Below are 18,291 nucleotides of genomic sequence, written 5' to 3'. Positions count from 1 at the left end.
TTTTTAAATATGTATATTGAAGGGGCTGGCAGTATACCTGGTTAAGCACACATAGTACTCAGAACAAGGACCCATGCAAGGATCAAGTTTCAAACCCCACTCCCCACCTTCAGGGGGGTCGCTTCACAAGAGTCGAAGCAGGTCTGCTAGTGTGTCCTTCGTTCTCCCTCCTCTCACCTCTCAATTTCTTTTTTTTTTAATTTTTTTATATTTACTTATTTATTCCCTTTTGTTGCCCTTGGTGTTTTATTGTTGTAGTTATTATCAATGTCATTGTTGGATAGGACAGAGAGAAATGGAGAGAGGAGGGAAAGACAGAGAAGAGGAGAGAAAGATAGACACCTGCAGACCTGCTTCACCACCTGTGAAGCAAGTCCCCTGCAGGTGGGGAGCCGGGCCTCAAACCGGGATCCTTTCGCCGGTCCTTGCATTTGGAGCCACATGCGCTTAACCCGCGGTGCTACCGCCCGACTCCCACCTCTCAATTTCTGTATTATCCAATAAAATGAAAAAATAGGCCATCAGGAAAAGTGGATTCTTATTGAGCCCCAGCAATAAATAACCCTGGAGGCAAAAAAAGGAAAAATCTTTTAATTGATTTATTCATTTACTTCACTAATCATATCTTTCTCTGCCCCCTCTGTCTTCCGCTCCTCTCAATTTCTCTCTGTCCTGTCCAACAACAATGACAGAAATAAAAATCAATAATAACTACAACAAAGATAAAAAACAAGGTCAAAAAAAAGGAAAAAATACCCTCCAGGAGCAGTGGATTTGTAGCATAGGCACTGAGCCACAGCAATTCCACGGGGGGCAGGAATTAAAGAAAAAAAGAAAAATAGAGAGAGAGGGGGACTTTTAAACCTACTTCACCACTCATTAAAAATCCTTCCTGCTGGTGGGGAGTAGGGGCTCAAACCCAGGTCCCTGTGTATGGTAAGAGCAGTCTCAGCTATGTGCATCACCAGCCATGCCCCATTCTAACATAGTTATCTAGTTGTCTGTGTTTAGGTTTCTTCCATATTTTGACTTACCAACTATATAGCTATATAAACATAGCTGTGCATATGTCTTGGGACTAGCATACAATTAAATATTAGAAATTAAAGTACATATATATGTTTTTTAACAGACTATTATTATTGGAAAGGGCAGAGAGAAATTTAGAAGGGAGGGGGGGAGGTGGAGAAGGCGAGAGACACATATGCACCTGCAGCCCTGCTTCACCACTCTTGAAGCTTTCTCCAACTCAGGCGGAGATCAGAGGCCTCAACCTGGGTCACTGTGCACTGTAACATGTGGGCTCAACCAGATGTGTCACTGCCTGGACCATAAAATATATATATATTCTTTTTATATTTTAAAAATATTTTTATTAATATTTCTTTATTCCCTTTTGTTGCCCTTGTTTTACTGCTGTAGTTATTACCGTTGTAGCCGTTGTTGGAAAGAACAGAGCGAAATGGAGAGAGGAGGGGAATACGGGGGAGAGAAAGATAGACACCTGCAGATGTGCTTCACACCTGTGAAGCAAACCGCCTGCAGGTGGGGAGCCTGAGGCTCTAACTGGGATCCTGATGCCTGTCCTTGTGCTTTGCACCACGTACACTTAACCAGATGCACTACCAGCGGACTCCCAATTCTTTATATTTTAATGAGAGAGATACAAAAAGAGAAAGATCAGAGCACTGCTCAGCTCTGGGTTATGGTGGAGCTGAAAATTGATCCTGGGACTTCAGAGCCTCAGGCATGGAAGCCTTTGACATACAGAACCATTATGCTGGCTCCCCAGCAGGGTCAGTGGAAGATAAGGAAGTTAGATGAGTGATATGCCTGGAGACAATCTGAGTATTCAAGACTATCGGAAGTTCTCAAAAATTGAGAAAAGTGGGCAGTTAGTGTGTCACCCAGTAGAGCACTTAAGTTGCCATGTTGGTGACCCGGGTTCCAGCTCCAGTCCCTACTCGCTAGGTGGGGATGGGGGAAAGATTTAGAAATAGTAGAACAGTTCCGCATCTCGGTTCTTCATCTTTGTCTCTACATACATTCAAAATGAATAAATAAAATAAAGACAGCTGATGATGATGTTAGAGTCCTGTAGGTAATAATAAAAATAACATAAATGATATATTTATTATATATGAATAAAATAAATTAAATGAAGACAGCTGATAATGATGATAGAGTCCTATAGCTAATGAGCAGGAGCCGTAGCATTAGCAACAACAATGAAACATCAAAAAGAAAACGACACATGGGCCTTTAGAGTTTTTCAAATATTATGAATAGGGTACAGAAAAAGTACAGGTAGTCAATAAATACATAAAAATATTACACTTGTTATTAGGGAGGTACAAAAGAAACTATAATGTTGATTGTATTTATAAGTAGCTTTAAAAAAGTGGGTCACTATTGAAAAGTTACTGTTTTTATTGTTGTTGTAATTATTGTTGTCTTCGTTATTAGATAGAATAGAGAGAAAAGGAGAGAGGAGGGGAAGACAGGGGTGGAAAAAAAGACAGACACCTGCAGACTTGCTTCACCGCCTGTGAAGTGACTCCCCTGCATGTGGGTAGCTGGGGATCCTTACGCCACTCCTTGCATTTCACGCCATGTGCCCTTAACCCGTGCGCTATTGCCCAACTCCCTGTTTCTATCTTTTTTTTCCTTTCAGAGAGTTTAAACTTTTAAAAATTTATTTATTCCCATTATTGCACTTTTTAATTTTTTATAGTTATTGTTGTTGTTGACCTTGTCAGATAGGATAGAGAGAAATGGAGAGAGGAGGGGAGGACATAGACGTGAAGGGAAAGATAGACACCTGCAGTCCTGCTTCACCAATTGTGAATCAACTTCCCTGCAGGTGGGGAGCTGGCAGCTCTAACCGGGATCCTTACCCCGGTCCTTCTGCTTTGTGCCCCCTGTGCTTTACCAGCTGTGCTACTGCCCAACTCCTGACCTTAAACTTTTATAATTATCAGGTGTGGTCCTAGTGTACACAGGCTTTCATTTTTTAAATTTTGACAAAAGCATACTCTGATATTTTAGAAAATGTGTGCTTTTTATTTTGGAAATGCATACTTGCTTGTTTAAAAATGTCACTAATAACATTGTGAGTTCGCTGTCAAGTGTAGAATTCTCCCTTCAAGAAAAAACTTGTGACCATTTGGTATGGCTTGTATGCAAACTTCTGTAAATCTTTTAAGTTTTAGTAAAATATTTTTTCTTATTCTAAAAAAAAAAAAAGGCAAAGAAACACAAATGCCCAGCAGCATATGGCTAGCGGGTGTCTATTGGGGATACTGACACATATCATAGGGCCAGTCACTCCAGTGAAGATGTTGCAACTGGGGCGACACAGGGCCATGCTGCTGTCCTGTGGTGCACTGCGGGCGCCCCTGCCCCTATGGACTCACACAGATGGGGGGCACTGAGCTGTGCCCAGGGCCAGCGTGGATGGGCCCCACAGTATCACCAGAGCTACGCACATCTGCATGAACAGGGACTGCTGCCAGGTGGGACCTCCAGCTGGTGGGCAACAGGAGATAATGCAAACAATATTCTTCATAAGAATGCAGCTGTCTCAGGGAAGAGCCAGCTTGTTGGAAACCCTGAGACTTATAATGTCTGATCACTTATGTCACCTATTTCTCTCTTACTGGCAGCTATGTACTAAAACCAGTTATGTTAGAAATTCTTGGGCAGGGGAGATAGCATAATGGTTATGCAGAGATTCTCATGCCTGAGGCTCCAAAACCCCAGGTTCAATCCCCTGCTCCACCATAAGCCAGAGCTGAGCCGTGCACTGGTGTTTCTGTCTTTTTCTCTCCCTCTGCATCTCTCTCAAAAAGAAAATAAGATATATTTTAAAAGTTTCTAAAAAGAAATTCTTTGTAATCTTTGTAGTTCTATTTACAACTTCCATGGTGTTTTGGCCACATCAGGGTAAACTCAAATAGTGGTCAACAGGGCCTTTAGGCTAAAAGTAAGTCTGTCTTATTTGATACCCCTGAATTATGCCTACATCCTTGGCATAAGGTCAGAATTTGAAAAGTAAACAGAGAATCTGATATAGTCACTAAAATGGAGACAGGAAGTCTGATATAGAGCAGTTTACAGACTAGGGGTGAGATCATTCTATTGTGTATGCCCTTAAGATGTTATATATATATATATACCGTAAGATGTTTATACTTGACATAGCTACATGCATACACAACCAATATATAAGGAAAAGAGCTGCCAGTGCAGGACACACACAGGGAAGAATCTTTTTTTGTGTTATTGCTGGGCTTATTGCAGGGTTATTGCTGGGCTCAGTGCTTAAACTAGGAATCCACTGCTCCTGGAGGCTATTTTTTCCCTTTTGTTGCCCTTGTTGTTCATCAATGTTGTTATTGCTGCCGTTGTTGTAGGACAGGACAGAGAAAAATGGAGAGAGGAGGGGAAGACAGTGACAGGGAGAGAAAGATAGACACCTGCAGACCTGCTGCACTGCCTGTGGTGTGTACCCCCTGCAGGTGGGGAGCTGGAGGCTAGAACCAGGATCCTTACTCAGTCCTTGCGCTTTGCACCACATGCGCTTAAACAGCGTAGAATCTTGTTGTAAGAGGTACACCATGTGCCTGCCAGTCTTTATAATGGAGCTCAGGGTCCTGGCATCTGGTCCTTAAACCCAACACTATTCTACAATACCAGCTACTATTGAGGGCACAGGAATGATTAGAACAATGTGAGCAAGAGAACTGGGATACGGTGCAGTGGAGTAAGTGCTAGACTCTTGAGAATGAAGTCCTAAATTCAATCCCCAGCACTGCATATACAGAACGATGCTCCAGTTCTCTCTCTTCCTCATATTAACAAATAAGTAAATTTTGGGGACTGGGCTGTGATGCACCAGGTTATGCACGTATATAACCATGTGCAAGGTTCTGGGTTCAAAGCCCTGCTCTACACCTACAAGAGGGACACTGCACAAGCAGGGAAGCAGGTCTTTCTCCCTCTTTCTCTCCATCTTTCTCAATTTCTCTTTCCTATTCAAAAAAAGTAGAAAAAAAATAAATCTAACAAAACAAAACAATGTGTCTAAATGGTCATACTAAATTATTGCTAGGCAATTACATTTTTAAAATTTTATACTTATTTATTTTCCCTTTTCTTGCCTTTGTGTTTTATTGTTGTTGTAGTTATTGTTGTTGTAAATGATGTCATCATTGTTACATAGGACAGAGAGAAATGGACAGAGTAGGGGAAGACAGAGAGAGGGAGAGAAAGATAGACACCTGCAGACCTGCTTCACGGCCTTTGAAGCAACCCCCTGCAGGTGGGGATCCTGGGGCTCCAACCAGGATCCTTACACTGGTCCTTGCACTTTGTGACACGTACACTTAACCCGTTGTGCTACCACAAAGCCCCGAAATTTGATTCCTTAATAAATCAAAGATACATTAAGCACATTCAGCAATATTACCTTAATATCTTGGTCTTCATATCCTACCCTGTGGTCAGTGACACTATTCTGGGTGAAATTGTAGGTCCAAATTCTTTCTGACTGGGCTCTTGTTCCAACCTTGCAGTGATAGAAATTCACATTTTAACATAATCACTATCTTTACTACAATGGAAAAGGCACTTGTAAATTTTTTTTCTAAGGATTTCTATTTCTAGAGGTCAGGCACATACAACTGACAAGGAGCAAGAGTGGAAGGAACTTAGTTGTTTAAAACTCTTGTTATCTCAGGTTTACTTATGGAGTAAGTGTTTTTTTTTTTCCCTTCTGCACTACAAATTCACTGCTGCTGGAGGCCATCCCCCCCATCCCTCTTTTTGTTGCCCTTTGTGTTTATCATTGTTGCTGGATAGGACAGAGAAATTGAGGGTTGGGGGGAGACAAAGAGTGGGAGAGAAAGACATACACCTGCAGACCTGCGTCACCCCCTGTGAAGTGACATCCCTGCAGGTGGAGAGCTCAAACCAGGCTCCCAACCCCCATCCTAGCCCTTCATGCCATGTGTGCTTAACCCGCTGCACTACCACCCAGCCCCCAAGAGTGCCTCTTCAGTAGTTCCACTTCCAATCAAAGCCAAATTATCAGTGGTCTGGGAGGAGGAGGCAGAGTGGATAAAGTGCAGGATTCTCAGGCATGAGGTCCCAAGTTCAATTCCCCAGTGCCACATATACCAGAGTAACATGCTGATCCTCCCTTCTCCTCTCTCTCTCATTAATGAATAAATAAGATCTTTAGAAAAAACAAAAGAAAAATATCTCTGAAGATGGGTAAGTTGCACCATGGAAGAAATTAGAGCTTCTGTATTTTAGGTCCTGAGTCCAATCCCAAGCACTGCATATGTTAGAGTGCTGCTTCTGTGCCCCTATACCCCCTTCTGTAGTTCATGAAATTAAAATAATTAAAAATTATATTTTTACCCACACAAGTCCTTAATCCAGCAAGTTTACAACTGAGTTAACTCAAATGTCTTTCTCAAGCTGTTTCTATTCAGGATTTGTATCATAACTGTCTAAAGAGAAAATTGGTTTAAAGGTCATTTTTATGGATTTTTTTTGTAAATTAAGATACTTTCAAGTTTTAAAATAAAAAACAGTATTACAAAAATTCATTATGACTCCCTGTGGGTTCAGAAATAAATAGCTCTGCCAAAACCATACTGCAAAGTGCAAGAACCAGTGGAAGGATCACAGTTCTGGCCCCTGCCAAAACCATACTGCAAAGTGCAAGAACCAGCGGAAGGATCACAGTTCCGGCCCCCAGCTCCTCACCTGTGGGGGAATCACTTTACAAGCTGTGAAGCAAGTCTGCAGGTATCTCTTTCTCTTCCCCTCTCTGTCTTCCCCCTCCTGTTGGTCTGCTTCTAAATTCTGCTTCTAAGACCTCTTCTGTTGCACTACCTAAGGTGTGGTCTACTTACATAATCACTGTGTTACCTGGGAACTGCCTTGCCTGTAGGGCATTGGTTTAATCCACACTGGTTCCTGAGCTTTTTCCTTCTCCCCACCCCATATCTTACCTAAATCTTCTTCCAACCTGACAGTTACATCTCAGGATATATAAGGACAGGATTATGATTAGAGATAGCTCTGGTTAGATCACACTGCATTCCCTACTCAATAAAGATTGAACTGCATCCCAGTTCAGCCATGACTCCCTGGTCTTCTGTCTCCCACGCACAAAGGTAGCCTGGCACCCTCCTCTCTCCATTTCTCTCTGTCCTATTCACCAACAACTACATCAATAACCACAACAGTGTTAAACAACAAAGGCAACAAAAAAGGGGAAAATTAATTAATCAAAAAAAAAACATACTGTAGAATTTTCTACTGATAGTGTCTAAGATCAATGGGCAGGAAAGGGTTTTTCCCCCACAACCTTTTTCTATATTTCCAAGATTTTCAATTACATATGTATGTAGTGTTATTCAAATATGTAAGTTCTACTAAAGTGTATGTATCATTTAAATAAGCAAAGTATGTATACTCTTGTTCTCTTCAGATTGTATAAATCTATTGCCTTTTAAGTAAGCAAAGTATTTTAAATATATTATAATATTTAAATTATTATAATATATAATATTTTAAATTATAATATTTTAAATTATAATATTTTATTTTATAATATTTTAAATTATAATAATATTTTAAATTATAATATTTAAAATAATATTTTAAATTATAAAAAAAAAGGCTGCCACTGTCTGGGAGGTTGTGCAGTGGATAAAGCTTTGGAGTTCTTATGTGTGAGGTCTCAAGTTTGATCTCAGGCATCAGATGTGTCAGAGTGATGCTGTGGTTTTCCTCCTTCTTCTCCCCTATTTCTCTCACTAATAAAGAAATCTTTTTTTTTTTAAGTAAAGCCTGAGTAAGGATGAAAGACAATGTGGAAGTCCAAAATAGCCATGTTTTTTAGTTATTTGCAGTAAAAATTGAAGCATTTTAGGAAAAATGGGTTGCATAGCAGTAAGCATTAAATAACTGTCATTAGACACATTCAGATAATTTAGTTTTCCCCTACTTTTGTCCTTTCCACTTTCCTTACCCTTGTTTTAGCCTGCAGTAGTGTAACTGACAGTGCAAATAATGTATTTATCCCTTGCCTGTGATGGTCTCAGATTGCAGAGGAGCATCAGTAGGTAGACTTGAAGCTAGGGATTTGCATTTAGAAACCACTACTTCTTAGCAAACCACTTCTGGCACAGACACCAGAGAGCCTAAACATTCAAGTTATTTCCTATTCACAACGGAGTATATTTTCTATATGTCCTGAGATATTTTTACTTGGTCAAGAATAATGAAAAAACATTTTTTATATAAAGTAACTTTTTCAAAAGTTTTTTCTTTTTACTTGGTAAGACAGAAATAAACAGAGATGGAAAGGGGAGATAGAGTGGAAAAAGAAAGTAAGACACATTAAGATACTGTTTCACTGCTTGTGAAGCTTCCCCCTGTAAGTGGGGATCAGGGACTTGAGCCCTCGTCCTCTCACACTATAACATGTGCACTCACAAAGTGACCTTTAAAAAAAGATGAATATATTGATGTATTTTAGTGCACCTGTTTCATACTCACATAATTCTACTGTTGCCAACAGTTGTTTTCTCCTTTTAAATTTAAATGAAAAAATGGGGTCTGGGAGGTGATGTAACCAGTGGAGTGCACGTTACAATGCGCAAGGACTAAGGTTCAAGCCCAAGATCAATCCAGCTGAGGAGAAGCTTCATAAGTGGTGAGGCAGCGCTGCAGGTGTCTCTCTGTGTCTCCCCCTCTACATCTTCTGTTCCCTCTCAATTTCTATCCAGGAAATAATAAATGAGTAAAATATACAGGGGGCCAGCAGTGGTGCATCTGGTTAAGCACAGAAATTTCAGTGCATAAGGAACCAGGTTCAAGTCCCTGGTCCCCAGCTGCAGGGGGTAGGGGAAGCTTCACAAGTGGTAAAGCAAGGCTGCAGGTGTTTCTCTGTCTCTCTCCTTTTCTAACTCCTCCTCTCCTCCCAATTTCTCTGTCTCGGTCCAATAATAAATAAATATATTAATATATATAAAAGAAAATTGACTTTAAAAATTAAAAAATGAAATAGAAAAAGTGGGAGAAAGAGCATGTGAGAAACATCACAGTACCTACCATCATGCCTGGTGCTCCCATGTTGTGTTAGGGCTCAACACCAGGTCTGCAAGCATGGTGATGTGATGTGCACTCTACTGGGGGAGCAAGCTCTGGACCCCTTCGTTTATTTATTTTTATGGATAGAGCACCACTCAGAACTTCTGTATGCTGGGTATCAAACTTGGGGCCTCATGCATGTGTAGTATGCAATTTACCACTAAATTTCCTCTCAGTTCAATGCTTATGATTTTGAGATAGTGACCTAAGCACAGCTCTACCATCCATGAAACTTCACTTGCTATTTCTGTGTTACTGTTCAGTGGTGCCAGGAATCAAGCCCAGGGACTCCCACAATAAGGTATGTGCAAAGTGACTCTTCGAAGAGTTGTTAAGTGATTCTACTAAATAAATATTATCTGCAGTGTCCTGAGAGGTGGTACAGTGAATAAGACATTGGACTCTAAAGCATGAAGTTCTCAGTTTAATCTCTGGCATTCCATAGGTCACAGTGATGCTCTGGTTCTTCCCTCAATCCTTCTCATTAAAAAAAAATTGTTTTCTTTTTCCTTTCCCTTTTGTTGCCCTCGTTGTTTTATCATTGTTGTGGTTATTATTATTATTGTTATTGATGTCACTGTTATTGGATAGGAAAGAGAGAAATTGAGAGAGGAGGGGAAGATAGAGAGGGGGAGAGAAAAATAAGACATCTGCAGAGCTACTTCACCACTTATGAAGAGAAAACCTGCAGGTGGGGAACAAGGGGCTCAACCCAGGATCCTTACTCCAGTCCTTGCGATTTGCACCCAACTCAGGACCAGAAGGTGGCTCAGGGGGTAAAGCACGTGCTTTATATAGCATGTGGCTGGGGGTCTGATCCTGGACACCGCAATTGAACACCACAGGCAGGCAATGGGAGGGACTCCATGCATAGAGGAGCAGTGCTTTGCATGTCTCCCTCTCTTAAAGGATATAGAATGGAGACTGGCAGGGGAGGCTTCTCAGCTGTTCCATGCAGGTGCAAGGTTCTGGGTGGGATTGATCCCCAGGCACAATATTTGAAAAAAATTTTTAAAAGATCTTTGTATTACTTAAAAGATGTACAGTTAAAAGAACAATATTACCATGAGTTTATAGCCAATCTGCAGACCTGGAGGCTGGCACAGTGGTTGGAGTTTTGGATTCAAGCATGAGGTCCTGAGTTCTACCTCCAGCATCACATGTTCCAGACTGATGCTATAGTGTTTCCTCTCTCTCTCTCTCTCTCTCTCTCTCTACCTCTCTCTCTTTCTCCTCCCTTTCTCCCTCACTGATTAATAAATCTTTTAAAAGAGCTCCAGCATATGTAGAACCAGAGTTCAGACAGACCTAGGATCCCACACATGCAAATCCAGACCTCTTGCCACTGAACCACCTCCCAGCTTGCATTAACTGGCTCTTTAAAAGATTATAATTATTTATATGTGTGTACATATGTTTTATAATCTTTTTAAAAAAATATGGTAGGCTTCATGAATTTGTGTGTAATCCTTGAGCAGGGGCCATGCTAATCTTCTCTGTATCATGCCAATTTTAGTATATGTGCTACCGAAGCCAGGACTATATTATAATCTTATTTAAAAAGTGTTAAGAGAGGGAGACAGTTGGAGTCGGGTGGTGGCACAGCGGGTTAAGCGCACATGGCGCAAAGCGCAAAGACCAACTGAAAGATCCAGGTTTGAGCCCCTGGCTCCCCACCTGTAGAGGAAGATCCGGGTTCGAGCCCCTGGCTCCCACCTCACAGGTGGTGAAGCAGGTCTGCAGGTGTCTGTCTTTCTCTCCCCCTCTCTGTCTTCCCTTCCTCTCTCCATTTCTCTCTGTTATCCAACAATAAGGACATTAATAAGCACAACAATGTTAAGCAACAAGGGCAACAAAAAGGGAAAATAAATAAAAATAAGAAAAGAATGGAAAAGAAAAGAAAAAAAAGAGAGGGAGACAGTGAGACCTTAGTGACAACAACAACAACAACAAAATAAAATAACCTATTTATACTCTAGAATTGCAGAATGGCTAGGGCAATGGATCTATAAGCATTAAGTCCTGAATTTGATCCCCAGCATTGCATGTGGCATAGTCATGCTCTGCTTCTCTTTTTTGTATTAATAAATAACATTCTTTTCCTTTTTTAAATTTCCTTTTTTTAAAACCGTAGTTCCTGCCTGGTTCCTACTCAGCTCCAAGATAGGCCCCTGTCTTGCTCTCCTTGGCTCCTAGAGCAGCTCTCACCAGCCAGCGCCCAGACAGCCCCATTGTGCTGGAAGGCCAACAGCACAGGACTCCCCAGAACTGTCCCTGCAGAAACAGAGCCCCAGGAGCCCCCAACCACACTCCACAGCGCATGGAGCCCAGCCAGGCCCAGGCAGCCAGGAAGCAGTGGGGGTGAGGGGGAACTTGGAGTGACCTCCCCAGACCAGCACATTGCAAAGTGCCAACCCTCAGCCCAGACCAGATCCACAGCCCGGGCGCGGGGCTCTGCACAGGTTGGAGCCAGCCGAGAGAGAGAGAGAGAGAGAGAGAGAGAGAGAGAGAGAGAGAAAGACAGAGAGAAAGACAGAGAGAAAGACAGAGAGACAGAGACAGACACAGTGAAAACACTCTGTTCTAGAAATGCGAGGGGACCCCCAACTTGGAACCGCACCCCCAGCCCCAGCCTTCACCCTAGTCTAGGAGCCCGGCTCCCCATGTTGTCCCAGGTCAAATGTTCACCATTCCAAACAGCCGCCCCCTGAAGACCTCTTCATGGGCCACACCTAGAGGAAGGACAGTGGGTGCACTTTTTCAGTGAGCAGGCTAGCGGAAAGTTCTCCTGGCCTGGCCACTCACGAAGCCCCCTCAGGCCGGTGGGTTCCAGGGTCCCCTCCTGCCCGGGGTGCAGAGGTGTGGGGGTTTGGGGTGGGCGCAATCCCGGCCTCCAGCTGAGCGGGCAGGTCCTCACCCTCGGGGTGCTCGAAGCCACCTACAGGGACACGCTGGGCGAGGCCCTGGCACCCTAGGACCCCTCTCCCAGCAGGGAGGAAAGGGAAGGAATGCCCAGACTCTCCAACGGGGTCCCTGAGCTCGCGCTCGCCCTCGCTGAAGCTGAAAGCAGCAAGATCTGGGGGCACGCAGCCACCCTTCCAGAGTGTCCCTGCCGGGGATGTGGGGTCTGGGGCTCATGCACAACTCTCCAGGGTGCGCCACTGCTTGGGGTGCGCAGGGCCGCAATCCCATGGAGCGCCCCGCCAAGGGCGCCCGGCCAAGGGCGCTGGGTCCTGGGGGTGGGGGTGAGGGGGCGCGTAGCACCCTCTCCAGGGTGCGCCTGGCCCGGGGCGCGGGGTCTGGGCAAGCCCAGCCACCATCTCTCTTGGCTAGGGTGCTGGGTTCTAAGGTGCGCGGCCCCTCTGCGCTCCACCCCGACTTCGCCCCTCCACCCACCCAGCACCTTCCTGGGCAGGCGCGACACCCTAGCTGCCGAGGGCTCGGGAACCCGGGGTACACTAACTTGGAATTGGAGGAACGCTTGACATCTCCTCACCCAATCTGGTCCCCTACGCCTACACTGAACTTCTCTGTTCCAGTCTCTTGGAAACAGAGCTGGCAGTCAGCTGAGGTAAAGAACAAACACCTCATCACAGACCCCTGCAAGCGTCAACCCGGCTTTGACCTAGCATGTTATGATTGGGCCCTCCTCAATTGCTATCGAACAGGCCATGGCCAGTGCACCTCTATGTTCCATCGCTGGGGAGCCAGAGACGACCCGAACTGCCCCTGCGGCTACAGACTATGACCCACATAGTCAATGACTGCCACCTCTCCAGATTCAAAGGAGGTCTCGAAACTTTACATCAGGCTCAACCTGATGCTGTTGACTAGCTATGGAAGAAGGGCAAATGCTAAAAGAAGAAAGGAGGAATCCCAGTAGATGGGCTCCTGCACAATGGACCTGGTCACAGCTGTGCAGCACAGCACCATCGCAAATTCCCAGCAGTACTTCTAAGCTGGGATCCTCTGCATGGCCATGGCCGGGGGTCAGCGTGGGGGTCGGGGCCCCAACGCTGGGGCATCTGGGTGCGAAGCAACACTGCGTGGGGTCGTCATGGCCTCAGGGGCCGGGCCGCCAGGCTCCATGGCTGCGCTGGAGGCAGCTGGGATGGCCAACTCCAGGCGGCTCCAGTGTGCAGACGAAGGCTCCAGGGTGCTCTGGGTGGGCGCAGGAACTATAGATCCAGGGGCGCAAGCGGTCTTGGTGCGCAGCGAACCGGTGCCCTGGCGAGGGATCCCATGTCCTGGGTGCAGGTTTCCGAGGTCAGGTTGGCCTCAGCAGAGACAGCAGGTGTGGCCTTTGTGTGACAGCTCTGGTGCTGTGCGGCTTCTGCTCCCAGCCCGCATCCCCACCAAGGAGTCCCCCAAGATAACATTTTTTAAATTAAAACAATGCTGTCATGAATTTCCTGTATTTTAATGGACACAGTATAGCTGTAGGATAAAATGACTAAAAGTGCATGACAAAGTTGTGTCTATTGACAAGCAAGCAGAGCTGCACATGCCTTTCTCTCTCTTTCTCTCCATTATCTCCGCTCCTTGTATGAATTTCCTTGTTCTATCAAATCAAAATTTAATTGTAAATATAAACTCCTTAAAAATAATTTAAAGGGAGTCCAGAGGTAGCGCAGCAGGTTAAGCACACATGGTGCAAAGTGCAAGGACCTGTGTAAGAATCCTGGTTCCAGTCTGCAGGTGTCTTTCTCTCCCCCTCTGTCTTCCCCTCCTCTCTCTATTTCTCTGTTCTATCCAATAACAACAACATCAATAACAACAGTAACTACAATAATAAAGCAACAAGGGCAACAAAGAGAATAAATAAATATTAAAAATTTGATAGTAAAAAACTGGAGAAAATGCTCCTTAAGAAAAAAAAATATCAAAAATAGTAGTATCTCCAAATCATAAGTTAGATGTAGCTCCTATAGGACTAAGAAAGCCTAGAGAAAGAAATCATCCAGGAAAGTATCTACATGGCCATGCACAACACCAAGCTTCCAGGTCTGGCAACATATGGGAGATGCTAGGTCCCAGTGAAAGCTTCACAGCAAAGCTCCCTCTCTCTCAGTGTCTTTGCATCTGAAACAAGAAAAATGACCAATGACCCAAGGAGAGCTACAATGGCTAGAATATTCAGCTGAAATCCATAATGTGCCAAGTATGATGCACCCTGTCACATGTGCCAGACTGATTATCTAGTTCTCTCTCTTTCTTGCACAAACACACTCATACTCTTTCCCCACTCCACAAACCCCTCTCATTTATATGCAGATATTTCAATGTGTCTAAGAGCAGTGAACAGACATATATGAGGCCCAAGTTCCTCCCCATGCACACAGAATACCATGCATAACATTTTGGTTTCAAGCCTAGGGTCAGAAGATGGCTCAGAGTGTAAAGTACAAATCATACAATGTGTGAGGTTACAGCACAGAACCACGCATCCCCCTCACACATGGACACACAGCAGCCTCTCTGACAAGAAGCCTCAAGATTTCAGGAGCAGTTGATATTGTCTTGTTACTCTCTTACCGCCCTCCTTCCCACTTCACTGTCACACACCTCTGTAAAATAAAGACAATCCAGAAGGGGCATTTAGAATCATGTATTCACAGGGCCAGTGTGGTTACCCTGATGAATTATTTAAATGACACAAGCTAGCACAGGCAATGTAGGTATTAGAAATGAAAGCACAAGTTCTGTCATTCAATCCTTGGAATCGTATTCACGTGGAATGTGCTTGAATGATGCTCTGGCTCTCTCCTGCCCATAGTCACTTAGTAAATAAACACACCTTACAAAATAAGAAAATCCTCCTGCTCTTCTGTATGTGCTCTGCCTTTTATCTGTCTCTCTCTCTCTCTCTCTCTCTCTCGTAACTTTTCTAGTATCCTCACTCTCTCTTCCCATATATGTATGTGTGTGCTCTGTTGTCTCTCCCCCCTATATGTATGTGTCACATAAACACTAAAATAAGAAAGTCTCAAACAAGAAATTCATGTGAAAGATAAACCTTGCTGCAATGAAATGCCTGTCAGTGTAGTTTCCTATGATGTGTGAAGGTAGCAACAGGTCATACTCCAAGATATGGCTCACAGCATAAGGAGTATAAGCTACAGACCATTTTTATTGTGCTTTGCCTGGTAATGCTTCATAACTGGCTACCCAAACCCCAGCAAGCTCCTCCCATTTGCTACAAGCTTCATTTAGGTGATTTCTTAGGAGCTTATGAATGTAACTCATTGAAGAAGCTCATAATTTTTCAAGTGCTTGGTATTTGGCTCCTACCCTGTTGTTAAAATTTTCGGAGGCTCTTGCCGGGCGGGTCTAGCTTCACGGGCGGCTAACAGAGACGCGGAGACAACGGCTGGGCAGGGAAGCTGTATTTCTTTATTCAGGAACAACGATTCATAAACTAAGACAAACTAATCACCAAACAGAACTCTGCTGTCTCTTTCCGGCGGCGCAAGCACTCTTTCTTTTACTCTCGAACTCAGGAACCCAGGAACTCTGTCTCTCTGGCACTATCTCTTACTCTGTAACCCTGAAACTCTCGAACTCAGGAACTCCGGAACTCTGGCACTCTCGAACTCAGGAACCCTCTCCCGGGGTTCCTTGGGGTGGGGCCAAGCAGGCCTGCGAAATTAATAGGACTGATCCAATTCTCTTGGCGGGGGAGGGCTAGAACAAACCAATGTAAAGCATACGACAATTCCCCCTTTTCTTTTTAACTAAATGACTATAGTATCAAGTGTGGGGTGAACAGAAACATATATAACAAAAACCAGCATGTTGCCAAGGGAAGGCCTGAGGGGGCCATATCTGAAAAAAAAAACATTTCTTGCCTCTGGGGGGCTACTTGCCTCACGGGCAATTGCATGGGGGTGGGGAACGGCCTAGAGTCCCACAGGCAGCTGGCTGCAACTTACTTACTATGAAACAAAACTTGTTATTAGCATATCTACTACACGATCCAACGTTTCTAATAGAGAAGGAATTTGAGACTTTTACATATCAACAACGTCTTTTAACCTTTTGTTACACCCATTCAAGATGGAGACACACCCTAGGTGTGGGCCGGAGAGGAAACCTCAGGCATGAGAATAATTAGCATAGCCATTGTGCGATCTACCATTTCTAATAGAGAAGGTAGTGTTTTACATATCAACAAGTCTATTTAACCTTTTGTTTAGACCAACTTAGTTAAAATATATTGATTGTTAACTAATTTTTACCTCAGACTTTAAATGTAAGTTAATTTTTATCTTTATGAGAATTACGTTGAAAACCTTTTTCATTTAACTTTGACTAGTAAGAATTTAGCCTTAAAGCTACTGTTTACCAAACTTTAAACATACACATAAACATGGTCATTAATACACGAGGAGAGAAACCTTTGTTACGAAGACATGTCATTTTAAACACGAATTTAAATCTGTACTGTCTTAGTTGTTGGGGGGTGGTTCACCATCCGGAGGTGGCTTCCCACGCAGCTTTACTTCTAGGAATTGCAGGTTGCGATCTCTGCACAAATCTCTGTGTACTCCGGCTTGTCTGCCTTCAGACTGGACCGGCGGCTGGAGATCTCATGTGCCCAGTTTCAGCAGGGAGCCCGGGGGTCCGGGAGGCCCGGGATGGTTCCAGAATTCATAGAAAGAGGGCAGGCAGGCCAGTTTTGCAGAAGGCGTGGGCCTAGGTGCCCAGGGGTGGCGGCCATGATAGGCCTCCGCGGCCCTGCCCCATGGCCCTGCCATGTCTGCTGCCCTGCTCGCAGTGGCCGAGCAGCGTTGAGGGATCACATGTCCAGTGCCCTGCGCCACGCGGTGGAGAGCTGGCTCCTGTGGGCTGGCCTGCGTGCTGGCATCGGGCTCCTGCGTGGTGGAATCGGGCTCCAGCGTGTTGGCATCGGGCTCCAGCGTGTTGGCACCGGGCTCCAGCATGCTGGCATCGGGCTCCTGAGTGCTGGCATTGGGCTCCTGTGTGCTGGCGTCAGCCTCCTGCGTGCTGGCGTCGGGCTCTTGGGGCTCTTGTGTGCTGGCATCGGCCTCCTGCGGGCTGCGGGGCTGCGGGCGCGGTGCGCGGGGTTGTCTGGGCACAGCCGGCTGGCTGGCTGTTTAACCAGGTGGAAACAGCAGCTCCGTGCCTTGCCTCCCGCCCACTGGCTCTTCCCGCTGGCTGTTCTGAGTTCGCCCGAGCGAGTGGAAACCACAGAGTGGTCCAGAGATAAATGTTCCAGAAACAGCAAAACAGTCTCGTGAAGAAAGAGCAGAGGCCTTTGGAGATCTCTTCACAAGCAGAAGAGAAGGCCATAGTGCATAGGTAGCTAGATTGTCTTTACTTATCTGAGAGATGCGCAGGTCAGGTCCACGTGGGCGCCATTTGTTGTTAAAATTTCTGAGGCTCTTGCCGGGCTGGCTTGCTTCACGGCTGGTAACAGAGACGCGGAGACAACGGCTGGGCAGGGAAGCTGTATTTCTTTATTCAGGAACAACGATTCATAAACTAAGACAAACTAATCACCAAACAGAACTCTGCTGTCTCTTTGCGGCGGCTCAAGCACTCTCTCTTTTTCTCTGGAACTCAGGAACCCAGGAACTCTGTCTCTCTGGCACTCTCTCTTACTCTGTAACCCTGAAACTCTCGAACTCAGGAACTCTCTTTTCTCTCAAACTCAGGAACTCAGGAACTCTGTCTCTCTGGCACTCTCTCTTACTCTGTAACCCTGAAACTCTCGAACTCAGGAACTCAGGAACTCTGGCACTCTCGAACTCAGGAACCCTCTCTCTTACTCTCGAACTCTGAAACTCTCGCACTCTCCCACTCTCGAACTATGGAACTCTCTTTTCTCTCGAACTCAGGAACTCAAGAACTCTCGGACTCAGGAACCCTCTCTTACTCTCGAACTCAGAAACTCTGCCGGTCCGGTCTGAAGGCAGACAAGCTGGAGTACGCAGAGATTCGTGCAGAGATCGCAACCTGCAATTCCTAGAAGTGGAGCTACACGGGAAGCCACCTCCAGATGGTGAACCCCCCCCCCCAACAACTAAGACAGTACAGATTTAAATTCGTGTTTAAAATGACATGTCTTCGTAACAAAGGTTTCTCTCCTCGTGT

General features: G+C 44.8%; 1 non-coding gene across 1 annotated transcript; it reads right to left on the bottom strand.

Annotated features, from left to right (window-relative positions):
- Positions 1-10,607: 10,607 nt before the first annotated feature.
- LOC132537184 (U6 spliceosomal RNA) lies at positions 10,608-10,714 on the bottom strand. Its single transcript, XR_009548647.1, has one exon. It is a non-coding gene; the product is annotated as a U6 spliceosomal RNA (small nuclear RNA).
- Positions 10,715-18,291: the final 7,577 nt, after the last annotated feature.

Source organism: Erinaceus europaeus, chromosome 2 (assembly GCF_950295315.1).
Source record: "Erinaceus europaeus chromosome 2, mEriEur2.1, whole genome shotgun sequence".
Lineage (NCBI taxonomy): Eukaryota > Metazoa > Chordata > Mammalia > Eulipotyphla > Erinaceidae > Erinaceus > Erinaceus europaeus.
This window is presented reverse-complemented; position numbering and strand designations above follow the sequence as displayed.